The sequence below is a fragment of the Ahaetulla prasina genome, chromosome 7, assembly GCF_028640845.1.
Source record: "Ahaetulla prasina isolate Xishuangbanna chromosome 7, ASM2864084v1, whole genome shotgun sequence".
Taxonomy (NCBI): domain Eukaryota; kingdom Metazoa; phylum Chordata; class Lepidosauria; order Squamata; family Colubridae; genus Ahaetulla; species Ahaetulla prasina.
In genome coordinates this window covers 30,601,374-30,621,575 of record NC_080545.1, presented here as the reverse complement: position 1 = coordinate 30,621,575, position 20,202 = coordinate 30,601,374, and the positions used below count along the sequence as shown (strand labels likewise).

At 41.2% G+C, this 20,202-nt stretch overlaps 1 protein-coding gene across 1 annotated transcript in view; it reads right to left on the bottom strand.

Moving 5' to 3' along the window:
• Positions 1 to 549: 549 nt before the first annotated feature.
• The window catches only part of LOC131201703 (ankyrin repeat domain-containing protein 26-like), a 168,523-nt gene continuing 148,870 nt past the window's right edge, over positions 550 to 20,202 (bottom strand). Inside the window, exon 36 of the mRNA XM_058189803.1 lies at positions 550 to 716. The gene's annotated coding sequence lies outside the window, so the exon portion shown is untranslated. The remainder of the gene's footprint in view (positions 717 to 20,202) is intronic.

Genomic DNA, 20,202 nt, shown 5'->3' with positions numbered 1-20,202 from the left:
GTGTATTACTTGTTTAATACATTTAACATCTGCCCATCTCATATACTGTATTTTTCAGACTATAAGATGCACCAGAGTATAAGGTGCACCAAGATTTTGAAGAAGTAAACAAGAAAAAAAACGTTTTTGCCCTCCCAGGCCCCCAGGAGCACTCTGCAGGCCTCCCAAACCCTCTGCAGGCCCCGTTTTTGCGAAAAACGGGCCTGTTTTTGGCAAAAACGGGACACATGGGGCAGGATTCAGGAGGCCAAAAAATGGCTGTATTCAGTGTATAATACACACCAACATTTGCACCTTCCTTTTTTGTGGGGGGAGAGCGTCTTATACTTTGAAAAGTATGGTACATGTTTCTGGGTGGCTAACTATAATAAAAATAGAGGGAGGTGGTAGCTCAGTGGCTAAGCTTGTCAATCAAAAGGTCGGCAGTTCAGTGGTTCAAATCCTGAGTGCCGCGGAACAGGGTAAGCACCCGTTACTTGTCCCAGCTTCTGCCAACCTAGCAGTTCGAAAGCACGTAAAAATGCAAGTAGAAAAATAGGGAACAGCTTTGGTGGGAAGGTAACGGAGTCCTGTGCACTTTTGGCATTTAGTCATGCCAGCCACATGACCATGGAGACATCTTCGGACAGCGCCGGCTCTTCGGCTTTCAAACGGAAATAATCACCGCCCCCTAGAGTCAGGAACGACTAGCACATATGTGCGAGGGGAATCTTCACCTTTAACAATAAAAAAAATAATTAACAAAATAAATAGCATAGAATAGTTGCCTGGAATGTTCACAACAGCCCACATTCAAATCACCCAACCAAGGTGGGCAGACCCATACTGTCAGGATCCCAGGCTAGAAAGCAAAGCCAGGTTTTTAATAGCTTGTGAAAGGCCATCAGATTTGGTACAAGGTTAATCTTAGGGGATGATATTCCAGAGGGAGGGTATCATAACAGAAAAAACTCTCTTCCTGGAACTTCTCTAGTAGAGAAGATCTGGAACTGCCGAATTTAACAAGATAGATAGACATCACTTGGGAGAGACAGCTCCGTGAACAACCCGGCCCCAAGGTGTGAGTTGCTCTATATTACTCAAAGTAGCAACACTGAAGTAGCACAGAATCATCTTAATAAAAATCAACAACATTTACATAAGATTATACTGTTCTATTCCAGAGACTCAATCCTACAGCATGTATTGAACACGTAATCCATGTGTTGCTATTACATTTTGGTCCAAAGGAGAGAATGGCACAATGCAGCTGGAGGTAAGAAAAAATATCAAGGTTTCCAAGCAATAATATCAAAAGTAACCAGATGACGTTTGTAATTTGATCATTGTTCGTTGTGTTAAATGTTCCTCAGGAAGACTAGTGTTATTTTCTCCTTAAAATACTTGTCTCAAAGGATAGAAGCCAGCTGATAGAAATTCCACCATCATTTGGTGGTAACCTGAAGTTACCAATGAGCTATATGTCATAATCAAAATTTCATAATATCTTCCAAACAATTGAGGGAGTTGAGGAAACTGATATTGACTTTAGGGATAGTAGGGAGAAAAGTTCTTGGACAGCTACGTCTACTGTGAAGTTCAAACATATCATTGTTTTTTGCCTAACTACAGTATTCCTTTATTAATCTGGCCAGCCCTTCATGCCCGTTTGAAAAGAACAAATGGCTGGGAGAATTATTTTCTTGAATTAGCCACCAATAAGGTGTGTCTGGCTACTTAAACTAACAAGAAAAGAAGACAGAAATAAAGAGCATGCAGTGGGAAGTTGCCTGAAAAACATGGGACATGACCAATTAAAAAAAACAAAAGATCTTGGAAGTGCCACTTATTAAATAAAGAAATAGTATGATCAGTGAGCTAAAATACCTTTGAAACTGTTAGCCTTTTTTCCCTAGTTTCACTAACAATGAAAAACAGAATATGTAAGATGCATTTGTAAAAAGTTCAGCGTATCAAAGCCTCCAAGTACAGTAGTATTAAATTATACAATAATACACTTTAGAGTTTAGAAGATATATTTTAATGTTTAGTTTTATTATATTACTTCTATTAGTGTTAGATAAATAAACATGGTATTATTGTATTTACATATTTGATTTATTTTACAGTTGCCAATATATAACTGTACCTATTTCTCTTTGTTGATCATGATTGTATTTCCTGTCTTTTACCTCTCTTTTTATTTTGCTGATCATTGATGAATAAATAAATTTCAACTTCAATATTATAAATTTTTAAAAACAACAAAACGGATGTGGGATTATAAGGAAAGGTTAATCTATAAAGATGCTAAAATGCAAATTTTAATTTTTAAGAAATGACATTGGCCACTATAAGACACATAATTTCTTAATTGTCAAAATTTCACTCAGTGTCTTTACTTGCCCATTGTTAAGGGTTTCATAAAATATGATGATTTTGACTTCCAGAATCACCTAATCAGAAAATAACTCTGTAGGACTGGGCCAGAGGCCCATTTAGTTGGGTACCAGGAATAATGGAGCTCTTCTTGACCTGCACCATGGGAAAAACTTGCCTTTTTTGCCATCTTTCAGCAACTTTGTCTCATCCCCAGCCATGAATGGAGATAGGCTTCAATAATATTTAGCTGCATCAGTATCAAATCATTTATCATTCCACCACAGTGCAAGGGCAGCCTCCAGGCATCCAGAATATATTATACATTCTATCAGCCATTACTTTGGAGGGCAGTGAGATGATTGTAGTGACTTGAAACAGAGGCAATAACCAAGCATAAGGATTGACCATAGGGACAGCCAATTTCATGCTGGTAGTTTTATACTGAGTTAAGGATGTATGGAGAGCACTTCAACTCAGCCATGAAGGAAGGCCTATATGAAGGGCAACAAGATGCACGCAGGAAGCTCCCAAGTGGAATATTGAATGATGGCTTCTCTTCCCTGCAACAGCAAAATTTAACACATGCACATGGCCATTATGTTGAGTAAGAATTGATAGTTCTGTCACCATCAATTTGTTTAGTGCTCTTTTAAAACCATTTAAATTGGTGATTGTTGCCACATTCAGGGTCAGCAAATAAGCTGCTCAAAAAAATAAAGGGAACATAAAAATAAGACATTCTAGATCTGAATGAATGAAATATTCTTATTAAATACTTCGTTCATTACATAGTTGAATGTGCTGACAACACAATCACACAAAAATTATCAATGGAAATCAAATTAAAGTGGAAAACAACACTAGAGGCTGATCTAACTTTGATGTAATGTCCTTAAAACAAGTCAAAATGAGGCTCAGTAGTGCATGTGGCCTCCACGTGCCTATATGACCTCCCTACAACGCCTGGGCATGCTCTTGATGAGGTGGCAGATGGTTTCCTGAGGGATCTCCTCCCACACCTGGACTAAAGCATCCCCCAACTCCTGGACAGTCTGTGGTGCAACGTGGTGTTGGTGGATGGAGCGAGACCTGATGTCCCAGATTGGATTCTGCGGAATGGGCGGGCCAGTCCATAGCATCAATTCCTTCATCTTGCAGGAACTGCTGACACACTCCAGCCACATGAGGTCTAACATCTCTTGCATTAGGAGGAACCCAGGGCCAACCGCACCAGCATATGATCTCACAAGGGGTCTGAGGATCTCATCCCGGTACCTAATGGCAGTCAGGTTACCTCTAGCGAGCACATGGAGGGCTGTGCGGCCCCCTAAAGAAATGTCACCCCACACCTTACTGACTCACTGCCGATTCAGTCATGCTGGAGGATGTTGCAGGCAGCAGAACGTTCTCCATGACGTCTCCAGACCCTGTCACGTCTGTCACATGTGCTCAGTGTGAACCTGCTTTCATCTGTGAAGAGTGCAGGGCACCAGTGGCGAAGTTGCCAATCTTGGTATTCTCTGGCAAATGCCAAACGTCCTGCACGGTGTTGGGCTGTAAGCACAACCCCCACCTGTGGATGTTGGGCCATCATACCACCCTCATGGAGTCTGTTTCTGACTGTTTGAGCAGCCACATGCACATTTGTGGCCCGCTGGAGGTCATTTTGCAGGGCTCTGGCAGTGCTCCTCCTGTCCCTCCTTGCTCAAAGGCGGAGGTAGCGGTCCTGCTGCTGGCTTGTTGCCCTCCTACGGCCTCCTCCACATTCCTGATGTAGTGGCCTGACTCCTGGTAGCGCCTCCATGCTCTGGACATTACGCTGTCCACAGCAAACCTTCTTGCCACAGCTCGCATTGATGTGCCATCCTGGATGAGCTGCACTACCTGACCCACTTGTGTGGGTTGTAGACTCCATCTCATGCTACCACTAGAGTGATAGCACTGCCAGCATTGAAAAATGACCAAAGCATCAGCCAGAAAGCATAGGAACTGAGAAGTGGTCTGTGGTCACTACCTGCAGAACCACTCCTTTATTGGGGATGTCTTGCTAACTGCCTATGTTTCCACCTGTTGTCTATTCCATGTGCACAACAGCATGTTGACTTGAATGTCAATCAGTGTTGCTACCTAAGTGGACAGTTTGATTTCACAGAAGTGTGATTGACTTGGAGTTACATTGTGTTGTTTAAGTGTTCCCTTTATTATTTTGAGCAGTGTATAATATGCTATGCAAAGAATGACTTGCTGTTATTAGCTGTAAATCTTACCATATATGGCTTCAAAGGCTCTACAGTGCAGATATAACAAGGAATTTTGGTATAAAGCCAGAATCTTTATACTAATCATTATAACCTCCTAAAAGAACAAGAGCTAAGCATTTAATTCAGATGCTTGTCTGTTGTCATCTATACAATGTCACTTCACCAATGCAGTTTCTAGAATTTTGCCTATTTTGAATCTTATCACTCAATATTAGAGACAGAGAAATGATGACAAAGTAATTTTATGGGTCTCTTTTCAGCCAAACAAACAGGTGCATATTTAGACAATAAACAATATTGTCAATAAAGCTTTAGGTAACTAAATAGTCCGGTAACCCAGTCAATTTTATAAAAGCTTCATAATTATGAAAACCATACCTAAGTATTGCAATAGTTACCATTTAGGCAATTATTTTGTATTAAACAAAAAGTAAGCATGCAGGGTAGTAACTGTTTTGGTTGCATAATTAGAGGCAAAGTAAGATCTTAGCAGCAGAATTTTAGAGGAAACATTTTCTTAACTGAAGTAGATAAATCTTGCATAATATTATTTGACTGAAAATATATTATTATTTGACTATGATATTAGTTAGGGTAGCTAAATAGTAGAAATAATGGTAAGATCAATTTCAGTTTATTTTTCTAATAAAATCTGCAATTTTAATAATAAAGTGTGATATTACAACCTTTTGTCTGTAGTGCTGTAATTATCCTATACATTTTAAAGTAATCCATCCCTATTTCAAATAGACAAACTTCCAAATAAATAGACTGCAATCTGAGACAAGGAGATTTAAATTTCAAAAATCTATTTCCTAAATATAATGAAGGAAAGCCCTAAAATCTTTTTCTAAGCCCTAAATATAAATCTTTAACAACAGATTTACAAATGAGCAAAATCAAGGCAGCAGTTTTGAAAATATAAATTCTGCTTAATTCTATTTGAAATTATTGTTTAATACACAGCTGCTATTGCTATTCCCCAAGCAATACTAAAAAGCAATATAATATTAGAACAATTGAGCACTGTGCTATTAAGAATATGTATAAAACTGTCATACATACAAAACTTTAAATTTTGGGATTTTTTATTATTGCAACTGTGATATAAACAAGTCTAGTTTGGACTGATTCTGCGCCAGTTAGGTCAATGGAAATTGCTTCTCTAAGACATCATATCACAGAACTCCAGAGGCCACAAAGCTCAGGAATAAAAGACTAGGACCACACCCATACATGATGCTGCGAGGCAGCCGACCAATCTGCAAACACCCACTCAATCTATCAATCAAGATGCAACCACACAGCAAACCAACTCGCTCACAGCAACACTCCCCACCTACCCACCAGTATTTATAGAGAGATGGCAGCTCCGACCACGCTTTGCTCACCAGCCTGAAGATGATGAGTGAGACCTCATGGAAATGTCGCCAAGATACTCTCAACCTTACACGGGAAAAGACCCAAAAATGCCAAGACATACATACATACATACATACATACATACATACATACATACATACATACATACATATTTGTTTTCTGAGGTTTTCGCAGGTGTTTGCATGTAGGTCTTTGGTTATTCGGGTTTTCTCCCGCGTAAAATTGATCTGTGCTGGTGGTGGTGTGAGAGTGCATGCAGATAGCGGTTTGTGTGCGTTTTCTTCTGGTAGATGGTGTGTCCTAGGGAGCCATTGGGTTTCCTGTAGATTAAGACATCCAGGAAGGGAAGTTGGTTGTTAGCTTCTGTTTCCATGGTGAACTGTATTTTGGGGTGTAGGCTATTGAGGTGTATGAGGAAGTTGTCAAGTTTTTCTTTCCCGTGTGGCCAGATTATGAAGGTGTCGTCTACGTATCTGAGCCAGAGTTTGGGTTTGTGATCAGATTTTTCTAGTGCTTGGGTTTCAAAGTGTTCCATGTAGAGGTTGGCAATGACAGGTGAGAGGGGTGATCCCATGGGTGCTCTTTCTATTTGTTTGTATTTTTGTCCATTATAGATGAAGTATGTGTTGGATAGGATATGGTTGGTCGGATCTAGGATGTGCTTGGGGGGGTTATATTTGTTTTGGATAGTTGTTAAGGCTTCTTTGATTGGCACTTGGGTGAAGAGAAACACTACAGAAACACACCAAAGCTCAGAAAGCTGCACAAATATTTTATTTTATTTTATTTTTTTATTATTTTATTTTATTATTATTATTATTATTTTATTTATATTTTTAGATAAAAGCAGCTGAATTTGAAACCTCCTTAACTTTAAATTGTTATGTCAAAAAAAAAAAAAACTAAAAAAAAATCCCCAATTAACTATTTTTTTTAAAGCTCCGCCCCTTACTTACCCATTTCAAGGGAAAAAGGCAGGCAGATTGAGTTGCTCACTGATAAAATGGATTGCAGGCAGGCAGGTTCAGTTGCTAGCTGATGCAATTGATTGCAGCAGCCGAAGCAAAGCAAGGCAGGAGCAAGCCCGAAAGAAGCAGCAAGTAGGCAAGTGAGGACCAGGCGATTGGGTGGGCATGAGCGGGGTGGGGGTGGGTAGGGATTTTTGCTACCGGTTCTCCATTGCTACCGGATCATGCGATCCGGTCCGAACTGGGAACATTTCACCCCTGCTACAAATGTCTTGGATGATGGGATTATCCTTCAGGGCAAAGCCATTCAGCCACAATTGGAACTGCATCGCATCAGCCCAAGTTTCAACCAAGCTTGACTCAAAAAACCTAAAAAGTTAGCTTTGTACCCCTGCATAGCCCCATGAGAGTCTAACAGCAATCAATAGAATAGATGTCCTTGTCACAGGAACAGGAAGCTCAAGGGCAAGACCCAAGAGAGGATATGAATAACATTCCCTCTCTACTCCATGGTGGTCAGCTGCCCAAGACCTCAAACCCATGTGGTCCTGTCCATCAATAAACCATCTTTCCAAATAGCCTTCATGTTTTCAGTGTCTTTTCCCCCACTAGGAACTGAACTAGATGGATATTTCTTTCAACAGTGGATCCCATTGGAGAGAATGTTTACTCTTTCCTCTTATTGGGCGTAACTCTCAGGAGGAATATATTATTGCTGCAAAGAAGCATGAATGGTGAACCATAAGAAAAAAACAGCTTTCAGTAAAACATCTGAGGCAATCAATTCTCATATTAGCCATTTATAGCAAAACCTGAACATGATTCAGCCACCACCAGGATTCATGTTTAAAATGGCACAAAGACTGAAATCAGAATAAAATAAAAAAGAATAACAAATAATTTCAACATCTATTTGGTCCTGAGGATTGTTTTATATTTAAGAAAAGATAACATTGCAAAGAGAGGTGGGTTACAATATGTCTGAATTTTCTCAGATATATCTTACTTTTCAGGTGTTAGATCTCCATCAACTGGGGATTTTTAAAAATCTAAACATTTCAGAAACACCTTGGTAAGATCATTGATTCCTCACTGGCTTCACTACTGATAGGAGAAGGGATGATAAAAGGACAGGACAGGTATGATTGTATCAGTCCGTTTTATGTTTTAAAATGCTACCTTTTTTATTGTGAAGCTTCACTGATTAAGTCAGAGACACTCTGACACAGAACAGAGTTTCTCCTCATAATATTTTACTCTTGCACTATCTCTAAACAGAAATCCCAGCAAAAACGCAAAATATTTTATTTATTTACAGGCAGTCCTTGATTTTATACAGTTTATTTAGTGACTTTTTGAAGTTACAACAGCACTGGAAAAAGTTATTTATGACTATTTTTCACAGTTATAACCATTGCGGCATCCCCATGGTCATCTGATCAAAATTTGGACTCTTAGCAACTGACTCCTATTTATGAGGGTTGCAGTTTCCCAGGGTCATGTTAGCAACTTTTGTGACCCTCTGTCAAGCAAAATCAATGGAAAAACCAGATTCACTTAACAACCATATTGCTAACTTAACAAATTCAATGATTCACTTAACATCTATGGCAAAAAAGGTCATAAAATGGGGCAAAACTCATTTAACAACTGCCTTGCTTAGCAATGGAAATTTTGGGCTCAATTGTGGTTGTCAAAGACTAACTGTATTTGCTTCTTTGTTTATTAAATTTATATATTGCCCATCTCCCTCGTAAGGCAATTCTGGGCATCAGTGCTACTGAAATAACATTTGGTTCTTCATATCTGGCCTACCCCTATACAGAAATCTTGGCAAAAACAAGAAATAAGGTCTTCATATCTGGCATAGAGAAGTGGTTTCTAAGTCTTTCCTGAAAAATAAAATGGCTTCTGTGAAATATGTGCCTCTGTTTCTCAATCTGACAATGGGATTCATGAAGTAAAAAGTGGCACAGATCGCATAGGAAAATAGGTCCATTCAGGTTCTATCTTTTCTTTTTTACTGCAGCATTATCATTTGTTCTTTAGCTTAAAAATAAACTGGTAGTTATTAGTTGGCACTATGCAGAAGTATATTTTGGTTTATGAATAGGAGCTGAGTGGCAAATAGTGCCTTGTTCATATTTTGTTTTATTGGACTTTAGGATTGTCAGATATAATGCATGCTGTGGAAATGCATACCACACTGGGGGTAGGGGGACCCTCTTCAAAGTTTAAGGTAATAATTCTAACCAGACAGCATAAATTGTTTCAAGCAATAGGATAAACAAATGCCACCTCTACAAATTAATCTTCTGTTTCATGCTGTTAAGCAAAAAACCAGCAACAAAAATAAATCAAATTCACAATATCTTCTAGTAAAGGTTACAACATAAAGATAAGAAATAATTTCACATTCTCAAAAACACTAGTATTAAGTTTACTTCAGTTTTTCTGTATTATCACATGCAAGGCTATACTTGTACCAGAGCATAAATACTCTTTGTAATTATGTAAGAAAGAAAACAGAGAGGACGAATTTCTTAGGTAAACACATATTTGAGGAAATATGTGCTTTATATTAATATTCAAAGTAATTTTACTGCTGTTCCAGGATCTTAATTTTGGGAGAGGTCCATCCAAATCAAGCTTCCTTCTGTGGATGTCTGCAGTGATGCTGGGGTGGGGAAGAAATTGGCACTTTCTATCTTGCGTAATAGATTAAATAGTAAACCCATGATGCTCTAAGAATTGTAGAATTGCCTTTTTCAGTGGCCATGGCCAAGCTGGCTGGAATTATAGTAGGTATCTAGGGGCCCCAGATTTTCCTTCCCTAATTTAGGGAAACTTGTAAAATTCCAGAATGCTTTGTGAGAGAGATATATTCTGTAAGTTGCCCAGAGTCACCTTTTGGATAGTCATATAAAATAGTTCTTAATAAGTAAAATAAAAATATTATGCTATAAATATTTTCCATAATTATTAGCAGAATGCAGACAGACACACACAGACACACCTATGTCACTGATACATATACAGTATATTCACACATATATACATACATGGGAGCCAGCCTGATATAGTGGTTAAGGCATCAGATTAAAACCTAGGAGACATGAGTTCTAGTCCTGTTTTGAGCATGAAGTCAGCTGGGAAACTTCAGACCAGTCCTTCTCTCTCAACCTTAGGAATGAGACAATGATAAACTACTTCTGAAAACCTTGTCAAGAAAACTGCAGAGACTTGTCTGTACAATTTTCAACATTTGGACGGAACAGAAGAAATACATTCTGTACATTCTGTACATACATACATACATACATACATGGTGCCCTTCAGCTGTACTTCAAATGTTTAATGTTAAAACAGAAAAGACTCTACTCTAAATATAAACAATAAATAAATAAACAACTCTTAAAAAAACATAAATTTCAGATCTAATGCAAAGATTTTAATGGATTAAGAAAATGTTTATATGACAGAAAACACATGTTGACTCTGGGCAACTAGTCCCTGCAGCTTTCTCAGCAAGCTGTTCAGTGGCTTTGCCACTGCTTTTTCCTACGGCTGAGAAAGAATTATTGGTCTGAGGCTGCGATGGTGAACAGGTGCCAGAGGTGGCATGCAGAGCCCTCTCTGTGGGCATGCATGCCTTTGCCAGCTGTTCTTTTTGTTTCTGGTGCATGCATACCCGCCAGCCAGCTGGTCTTCACATGCATCGGAGTGGCGGAAACCCGAAGACCAGCTGGCCAGCGCACATGCGCACGCCAGCTACCTGGTCTTTGGGTTTCCGGCACCCTGGTGCATGTGAAAACCAGCTGGTGCACAGGAAACCTGAGGACCAGGTGGCTGGCACGTATATGCACACTGGCCAGCTGGTTTTTGGGTTTCTGGCATGCATGCATGCATTCCAATTTCGGCACTCAGTGCCGAAAAGGTTCGCCATCACTGGTCTGAGGTCATCTAGCTAACTTCATATCTAAAGTGGGACCATCTGGTTTCTAGATACCTTAACCAGTATACCAGTCTAGATTCCTTCCTTCCTTCCTTCCTTCCTTCCTTCCTTCCTTCCTTCCTTCCTTCCTTCCTTCCTTCCTTCCTTCCTTCCTTCCTCTCACCCACCCACCCACCCACCCACCAAGCAAGTAATTTGTGTATTTTTTTCCATCATGTGATGAATCATTTGGTAGCAACATCTTCAGGGAAGAAACTGCCTCCATATCCGGCGGTGTAAATTAACATATGAAACTGTTTTTTTTCTATAGATTTTCTGAAATTCCAGTATTTTTTTACATCAAAGTTCAGAACATTATATCTGCTGTTAAATTATAGATTTCAAAAGAACATATGTGTACATAATCAAAAGTTCATCAACCAAGGATTTTTAAAATTATGTTATAAATCATTTCTATAAATTTATAGCTTTTCTACTTATATAATAATAATAATAATAATAATAATAATAATAATAATAATAATAATAATAATAATAATAATAATAATAATAATCCATTAATGTTTTTAAGTAGTTAGTTCAAAGACTAATATAATTCTAATAAACTTTTACCATGCATATTTCAAAAGCAATTGAGAAAGCATTTGTCACAAGCGTTGACTCATACACTAAAAATAGCTTTGAGTAGGACGATTCAGCACCTACACCACTTTAGCATTCTTTGATTCATTACTAGTTGTTCTTTGAAACATCAGCACAATGAAGGAATAATCTTCCATATGTAAGAATTTAAATACTTTATGTTTCATTTTAATTCACAGCATAAACGACCATGGATTTGAATATATACCATACATATTTGCATGATGTGTTCTTCAAGTTCAGTGAAATAATGTTTCAGTTATCTCCACTCAATTCTTAAACAAACTGAAGCTTTTTAGATGATTTGTTAGGATGTTCAAACTGAGAAATCAGTTCTTCCAACAAATCGGAAATGTTGACAGAAAAACAAAGTGTAACTTCTAGCTGTGATTTAAGAGTAGCACAAGGTAGAATTGCCTTGATTTGTTCCTGTTGGCAGGTGACATCAAACAGGAAATCATGTGATCTATGCAACTTGCTGTTTATTAATGGTAAATCAGGAATCTGAAAATGCTTGTTTTAAATGTGTATATCCTTTGACTTAATGTGTTACATATACTGCTATAATAATGGAATATATTTGCATGAGTAATCTCATTCATAAAACTATTGTAGAAAGTTAGCACCCACCCCTCTCTTAGAAGAATGAAATATTTTGAGAAATATTTAAAAGGTAGAATATATATTTCCCTAAGGGAGAAATAGAGAAACATGCTCTTGGAGACAGAAAGCAGCCCCCAAGTCTTTCTAAATAGCCTCCAGCAGATATTTTGTGCCATTGAGAAAGATTGGGCCAGCCTATCTACAAAACAAAAGATCTCCAACTCCAGGATGATGGGATTAAGATATGAATCCTCAGGACATAATAGGATTAATCCTCTACCGTCTAAAAGCAGAGCTCACCACATTGCACAATCTCCTGGGGACATTGCATCACCCTCCAGGCTTTAACCAAACGTAGCTCAGACAACCTACAGAGCCAGCTATGACCACTACAACAGCCAATAGAATACATGTTCTTGCACAAGAACAGGAAGCTCAAGTTTAAAGCCCAAGAAAAGGTATAAAAGCCCCTCACTCTCAACTCCATTTGGTCAGCTACCCAGAATCACACATGCTTGGTGGTTCTGTTTCATCAATAAATGGACCCTCTTTCCAATCAGCCTCCAGTCTCCATTTTGTCTCCAGTGCCTTTCTCCTGGCTTGGAACTGAACCAGATGGATATTTCTTCCAATACTATAAAATAAAATCAACTGCCATAATACTCCAGTCTACACTTATCCGTTCTTAACTACATGAGGAAAATTATTTAAGTAAATTCGGGAGAATCTAAGACTTAACATAAAAAGAAAATAGGATGAATTCAATTTTCTGTTGCCTGATGCTTTTGTTCCCATTCTGAAAGAGAGGCTTATCAAAGGGAGAATTATCTTTCCTCCAAGAGCAACTAGGCCCACAAGTTCTTAAAGACCACATTAAGTCCACTTGATTAAAAAAAAGTTATTGGGAAGCATCATTCTGTAAGATTCTTGTTGGAGAATTTTTGCTGATTAAGTCTTGGAAACATCAGAAGTAATTTTAGACAACATATTTAGGATATGGTTTTTCAAATCAACCTAAGTCTGGTTCATAATCTTGCAGCATGTGGAATTTTGTAAATAAATATTTGCTAGCCTCTTAACGTTTCTATCTCACAGTTCTGAAATTCTACCAGGTCTTCACTTTGTCCAAGCTGGGTTGCCTTATGCTGTCCTGTTGGGGTGCTCTAATAATATTTCATTATATCAGCATATATACCCTTATGGAGACTGCTCACCAGACTGAGTCCTTGGATAAATTTTCTTTCACTGCCTTCTCTGCAGGGGATGTATGTGATGGAATGTGCATTTACAGAAGCAGAGGAGGTGGGGACAACTCAGAGTTTTCTCAGAAAGAGACCTGAGTCAAGAGACTGCATAATTCCAAACTGGAGAGGGAGGGGGAAAGGGAGAAGGGGTTCAAGGTAATCACACCCTAGATTCTAGAATCTCTCTGGATATATCTACTGGTTTAGAAACTTACCAGTTTAGTTTGTCAAAATTCTATTAGTTGTATGCAAATCAAGAATTGGATTCCATTGGACCTCATTGTCTCATATCTTGGCATGGGCCTCACAGATGACTTGTTCATACTTCTTAAAAAAGCTTTCCACTATTATAGCAGAACCCCTAACCATAATTTTTGAAAAATCTTTCAGGACTAGCTCCCTTCCCAAACTATGGTCATTAGCCACGGTCATCCCTGTCTTCAAAAAAGGAGATCCCAGCCTAGTTGAAAATTACAGAACAATTTCTTTATGCTGTGTCACCTGCAAAGTAATGGAATCAATCATCAACCAATCCATCACCCTCCATCTAGAAACAAACAACCTACTCTCTAATAAACAATTTGGTTTCAGAAAAAATTTATCCTATAATTTACAACTTCTCCACTGCAAAAACATATGGACTACAAATCTTGATCAGGGCAAAGCAATAGAGGCAATTTACATAGACTTCTGTAAAGCTTTTGACTCAGTGGTTCATGACAAACTTCTTCTAAAACTAAAATCCTACAGCATCTCCGGACCCCTCCATAATTGGATAACAGCGTTCCTGTCAAACAGACAAGAAGTGGTCAAAATAGGCAGTGCCCTATCAAATCCTGCTCCTGTCAATAGCGGGGTCCCCCAAGGCAGCGTTCTAGGACCAACACTCTTCATATTATACATTAATGACCTCTGTGACCATATTATAAGTAATTGTGTTCTCTTCGCTGATAATGTTAAACTATTTAACGCTACCAACAATACGGCTATCCTTCACTTGACTTTGTGTCGGAATGGTCAAAAATTTGGCAAGTCCAAATCTCAACCAGCAAATGTTCTGTCTTACACATTGGAAAAAAGAATCTAAACACTAAATACAAGCTTGATGGACATTACCTTGTAGATGATCCTCACCCCGTTAAAGACCTTGGAGTTTCATATCAAACGATCTAAGTGCCAAAGCCCACTGCAACTACATCGCCAAAAAGGCTTTAAGAGTTGTAAACTTAATCTTGTGTAGCTTCTTCTCCAGAAAGATTACACTACTAACCAGAGCATATAAAACATTTGCTAGACCAATTCTTGAATACAGCTCGCCTGTCTGGAACCCACAGCTCATTTCGGACATTAATACAATTGAGCGTGTCCAGAAATATTTTACAAGAAGAGTTCTCCACTCCTCTGATTACAACAAAATACCTTATGCCACCAGACTTGAAATCCTGGGTTTAGAAAATTTAGAACTCCGCCACCTTTGACATGACCTGAATTTAACTCATAGAATAATCTTTTACAACGTCCTTCCTGTTGAAGACCACTTCAGCTTCAATCTCAACAATACACGAGCACACAATAGATTTAAGCTTAATGTGAACAGCTCCAATCTTGATTGCAGAAAATATGACTTCAGTAACAGAGTTGTTAATGCCTGGAATGCACTACCTGACTCTGTGGTCTCTTCCCCAAACCCCCAAATCTTTAACCAAAGACTATCTACTATTGACCTCACCCCATTCCTAAAAGGTCTGTAAGGAGCATGCCTACCGTTCCTGTCCTAATGTTCCCTTTGATTATATCCAATTCATATATACGTAGTTATTTCATGTTTATGCTTATACATATGCTAATATATCGTATAGTTATTTCTTGCTTATGCTTATCTATACAGTTGTGACAAATAAATAAAATAAAATAAATAAATAAATTATTAAATAAATTATTTATTTGTGACAAATAAATAAAATAAAATAAATAAAAAAATATTTACCCTATCATGAAAATATTCCCTGGCAGAGAATGTGACTTCTGATTAAATATTGTTCTGGGAGATAATTCTGTTTTGCTCAAGGGATTGTCCACTTCACCTTGGGTTTGAAAATCTGTTCTATATATTTTTAGTCTGTTCTTTTTATCTGTTTTACTTTGGTGGCCTTATGGTCATAATAAAGGTTTGACTGATTGATTGATTGATTGCAATATCCATCGATGAGGTAGATATTAGAAAATCTTAATGAAACAAAAGATGGCAAAGATTAAAATGGAATGTTATATACATTTATCTTTTTTATCTCCAATTCTACCATTTCCTGATTTTGATCAATTACTAGCTCTTGGCATGATCTTTTAAAAATAAGACTACTATTGTGAGGATAAGTAAGATAATGAAGCACATTACCACATATGAATAGGTTTATAGATGTACTTTAACAGCTACAATGCAGTCACTGCCAACCTCACATAGTAGTCAATTAAAACCTTCAGAAATCATTGTAGTTTAAAGAAAAAAGTAAGACTACCATTTAAAAAAAATCAATTTATATTGAACACATTTTTGTTGGTGCATAGGAGCCCTGCTGTTGTGTAGGTGTTTCTCCTTATGACTGAGCCAACTTAAAAAGAAAAAAAAACATTGTTGAGAAAGAAAGTTTTGAGTATTTTCTGTGCATTAACAGCTACCCTCTAGCTCAGGGGTGTCAAACTTGATTTCACTGAGGGTTGTGTTTGACCTTGGGGAGGGCAGGGCTAAAGTGTAAAACTTGTATTTTAATTTTACTATCTTTTCTCCAAGGAATAAATGGGAGCTGATTACAAATCAGTTACTTATTTTTTAAACCAGGCTTCAAGAGAAGGAAGATTTTTTCCTTCTGGGAAAGAAGTTTGGGACTGAGGAGGGATGGTGGGGAAGAGAAAGACCCAGCCCAGGACATGCTCCCCCTCCCCTTCTGTTTCCTCCCCCTCCCCTCCCCGTCGTAAATCCTTCCAGAAACTCACCGCAAAAGGCCCCAATCCCGGAGGACGCCACACCGCCCCCAAAAGCAGGAAGGGCAGCCGGTGCACCAGCACCGCTTTCCAGCCACGCGCCCCCGAAGACACCTGCCCTCCGCTAAGGACAAGTCGCTTAGACGCCGCGCCCATTCGGGTCCCATCTGGATCCGCAAAAATGTCCCACTCTGCCAAAATTCTCCACCCCACCCCCGGTCCAAGAAGAGAAAACAGCGCTGTTCCCTTGGTTTTTTTTTTCCGGGGGTCCTGGAGGGAGGGAGGGGTCCCAGGGAGACGGCGCCCACAATCGGGTAACGTGAGAGCTCAAATGTCCTGGTTACCCCCCGTTGTCTGAACGCAGCCTCTGCGATGCTTTCCTCGCTAATTCTTCTTGCGAGGCTCTCCAATCGATTCCCCCCCACCTTCGCCCCAAAGGGTTTTGAGGCAGGGGTCTCCAACCCTGGCAACTTTAAGCCTGGGGGACTTCAACTCCCAGAATTCTGGGAGTTAAAGTCCACCGGGCTTAAAGTTGCCAAGGTTGGAGACCCCTGCTTTGGGGAACCTTTTGGCAGAAGGTGGCGGTCGATGATCTGAACGGGATGGGCGCGTGTTTGGGCAAGGGCCCTTTCTGTCAAGGCCTCCGGGAGCCTCGTTCTTTTCCTTTCGCGCTTCTCACCCCCGCAGCCTGCAGCACGAAGGACCCGAAGGCTGCGCTCAGGAGCAAGAGGGGCGCCGGGCAAAACGAGCATTTGCACCTGCAACTGATGATATCTTCGCTCAGCCGATGTCAGCTCTGTCTCTCCACCCTCCCCCTGTCCCTCGGCCTCTATCCCGCCCCCGCCCAGCTCCGCTGAAGTTCTCCGCCCGTCCAAAAACTGCGGGTTCGCCAGGGAAGAGCGGAAAGTGCTCCGTGTGGTAATGAAAGGTTGTTTTGTGCAATAATAAAGGCGCAATAAATGGAGACGCTGCAGGTGTTTATCTTCAACCCTTCTGAGAACAGCAGCAAGAACCAGATCTTTTTTGGGGTGCGTGTGCTTTGCCAATGAAAATGGGCTCCCGAGCTCCGTTTTTAGCTGCGATGGCCTCCTGCAACCCCCTGCCAGTGAAAACAGAGCTCAGGAAGGCCGTCTGCAGCTCTGTTTTCACTGGCAGAGGCACATGAGAGGTCCTTCATTGTTTCCAGGGTGGACCCGCAGGCTAAGCACCCCACAGGCCGCATCTGGCCCCCAGGCCTTGAGTTTGACACCCCTGCTGTAATGTATCTTTAAAAGTTTTGGAGGGAAAATTGAGCGGGAAATAGCACGTTGCTGATTGGCTGAAGCCTCCGACTAAACTGTATATAAAGAGGGGTTTTTCCGAGTGTTGGTTGCTGGGTTCACTATAAACTAAAGAGCTGTTGTCACTCACTGGTCTCCTGCCTCTTTATTGCCCGAATCTAACATTGGCGACGAAGGTGGGATTTCGAGGCAAAAGAGCGCCAGGAAAGAGCTGAACTAACCAGGAATTATCGAACCCAGCAAATAAGGGGCGGAAAGCAGCGATGTCCAGCTACACACCGCCAGCGCCATTCGACCCAGCCAAGGAGAAATGGGGGTCATACATGGCTCGTTTCGAGTGTTTCCTCGAGGCGAACGAACTCCAAGGAGTCTCAGACAACAGGAAGCGAGCGTATTTCCTAAGCCACTGCGGTCCAGAGGTTTTCGACACCGCAGAGTCGCTTTCGGAGCCAACGCCGGTACAGTCGGTACCGTGGCAAACACTGCAAACGGCACTTCGGGCACACTACGCACCGACGCCCTCAAAGTTCGTCCAACGGTTCGAGTTGAGGCAGCGGGTACAGAGAGAGGGCGAGTCGATCAGTGTGTACATGGCGGCGCTGAGAAAAGCCGCGAACCATTGTGAGTATCGAGACTTGGAAGACGCATTGCTCGACCAGCTCATTTGTGGGGTCAGGGACATCCGTTTGCGACGGCGGCTGCTGTCTAGAAGCAACCTAACGCTGGCAATCGCCTTGGACGAAGCCAGGGCTCACGAGATGTCCACCCAAGCGGCAGAAACCCTGCAAAAGCCGATCGCGCCAGGGACTGGAGCGAAACAACCCCGTCCACAATGAGGAAGTCCAGGCCGAGTCGGAAGGTGAGGAAGAGGAAGAGTCTTCCACACCGGGAGGCCGGAGAAAGAAGACCGCGGCGAATACGCGAGTTGCGGAGGGCAATACCAACGACAACACTGCAAGTTTAAGGATGCGACTTGTCGGCGGTGCGAAAGGAAGGGGCACATAGCGCAGGCCTGTCGAGCGCCCCAACCTTCCCGCCAAAAATTCAAACCGACCAATCAGAGCGCTGAATGGCGGCGGCCCGTGATTGGGCAATTCAAAAAAGGCGCGAAGTTGAATCAGACTGCCGTGAGAGTGGGTCACGCATCAACGCGCCTAGAAAAAAAGATTTTCACTAAAACACACATTGAGGGGGTGCCGTGCCGAATGGAAGTGGACACCGGCTCATCGATCACGATCATGTCCTGGGACACTCTCGTGAAAGACTTACCCGCCATCGCGAAGCGCAAGCTGCAACCACAGAAGCTAAAGGTACAGGACTACCAAGGGAATCGCATCCCTGTTCGAGGGGTAACGTCCGTCCACGTCAAGTATGGACAATACAAGAAAACCCTGCCCATCACCATAGTTGATGGAACCTTGCCGAGCTTGTTGGGACTGGACTGGTTCCGAGCATTGGGCATGGGAGTGACCGGAGTCTTCCGAAACGAAGTCGACCTAAAAGACGAACTAATGAAGGAGTTCGAGGACGTCTTCAAAGACTGCCTGGGCAAGTACGAGGGGACCCCTATCTCCTTTAACCTAGACCCACAAGTTGCCCCTATCCGGTTAAAGGCTAGGAGGGTCCCATTCGCCCTAAAGCCCAAGATTGACCGGGAACTGGACAAACTAGTAAACCAGGGAATACTAGTGCCAGTTGACCATGCGAAGTGGGAGACACCTATAGTCACCCCAGTCAAACCGGACGGGTCGGTCCGGATTTGCGCTGACTACAAGGCAACGCTTAACAAAGCATTGCAAAAGAGTGCTTACCCCGTCCCAGTAGTACAACACTTACTGCACTCGTTGGGGCAAGGGCAGGTTTTTGCCAAGCTAGACTTGGCCCAAGCCTATCAACAGTTACCTGTAGATAGCAGCACGGCCGAAGCGCAGACAATTGTCACGCACAGGGGTGCCTTTAAATGCACCCGGTTACAGTTTGGGGTTAGTGTGGCTCCAGGGTTATTTCAGAACCTAATGGAGCGGCTATTGCAGGGACTACCCGGGGTGGTACCATACTTCGACGATGTATTGGTATCCGCTGAGAATCTAGAGGAATTAGGGGTAAGGCTGAGAAAAGTTTTGGGCATTTTCCGGTCCGCCGGACTCAAAGTTAAACTGAACAAATGCCAGATCGGGGTAGGATCCGTGGAATTCCTGGGCTACCGGATAGACAGGGAAGGGATCCACCCCACTGAGAGCAAGGTACGGGCCATCAGGAAGGCCCCAGCTCCCCAAAACAAAACGGAGTTACAGGCATTCTTAGGTCTGGTCAACTTCTACGCGGTATTTTTAAAAAATAAGGCAACAATAGCCGAACCGCTACACAAATTACTAGCAAAGACAGCTGTGTGGTCTTGGGGGAAGGCGGAAGCTAGGGCATTCGAAGGGGTGAAAAACCTCCTATCTAGCGATAGCCTCCTTATTCAATACAATGGCACGTTGCCATTAGTGTTAGTTTGTGATGCATCTCCACGGGTGGGGCTGT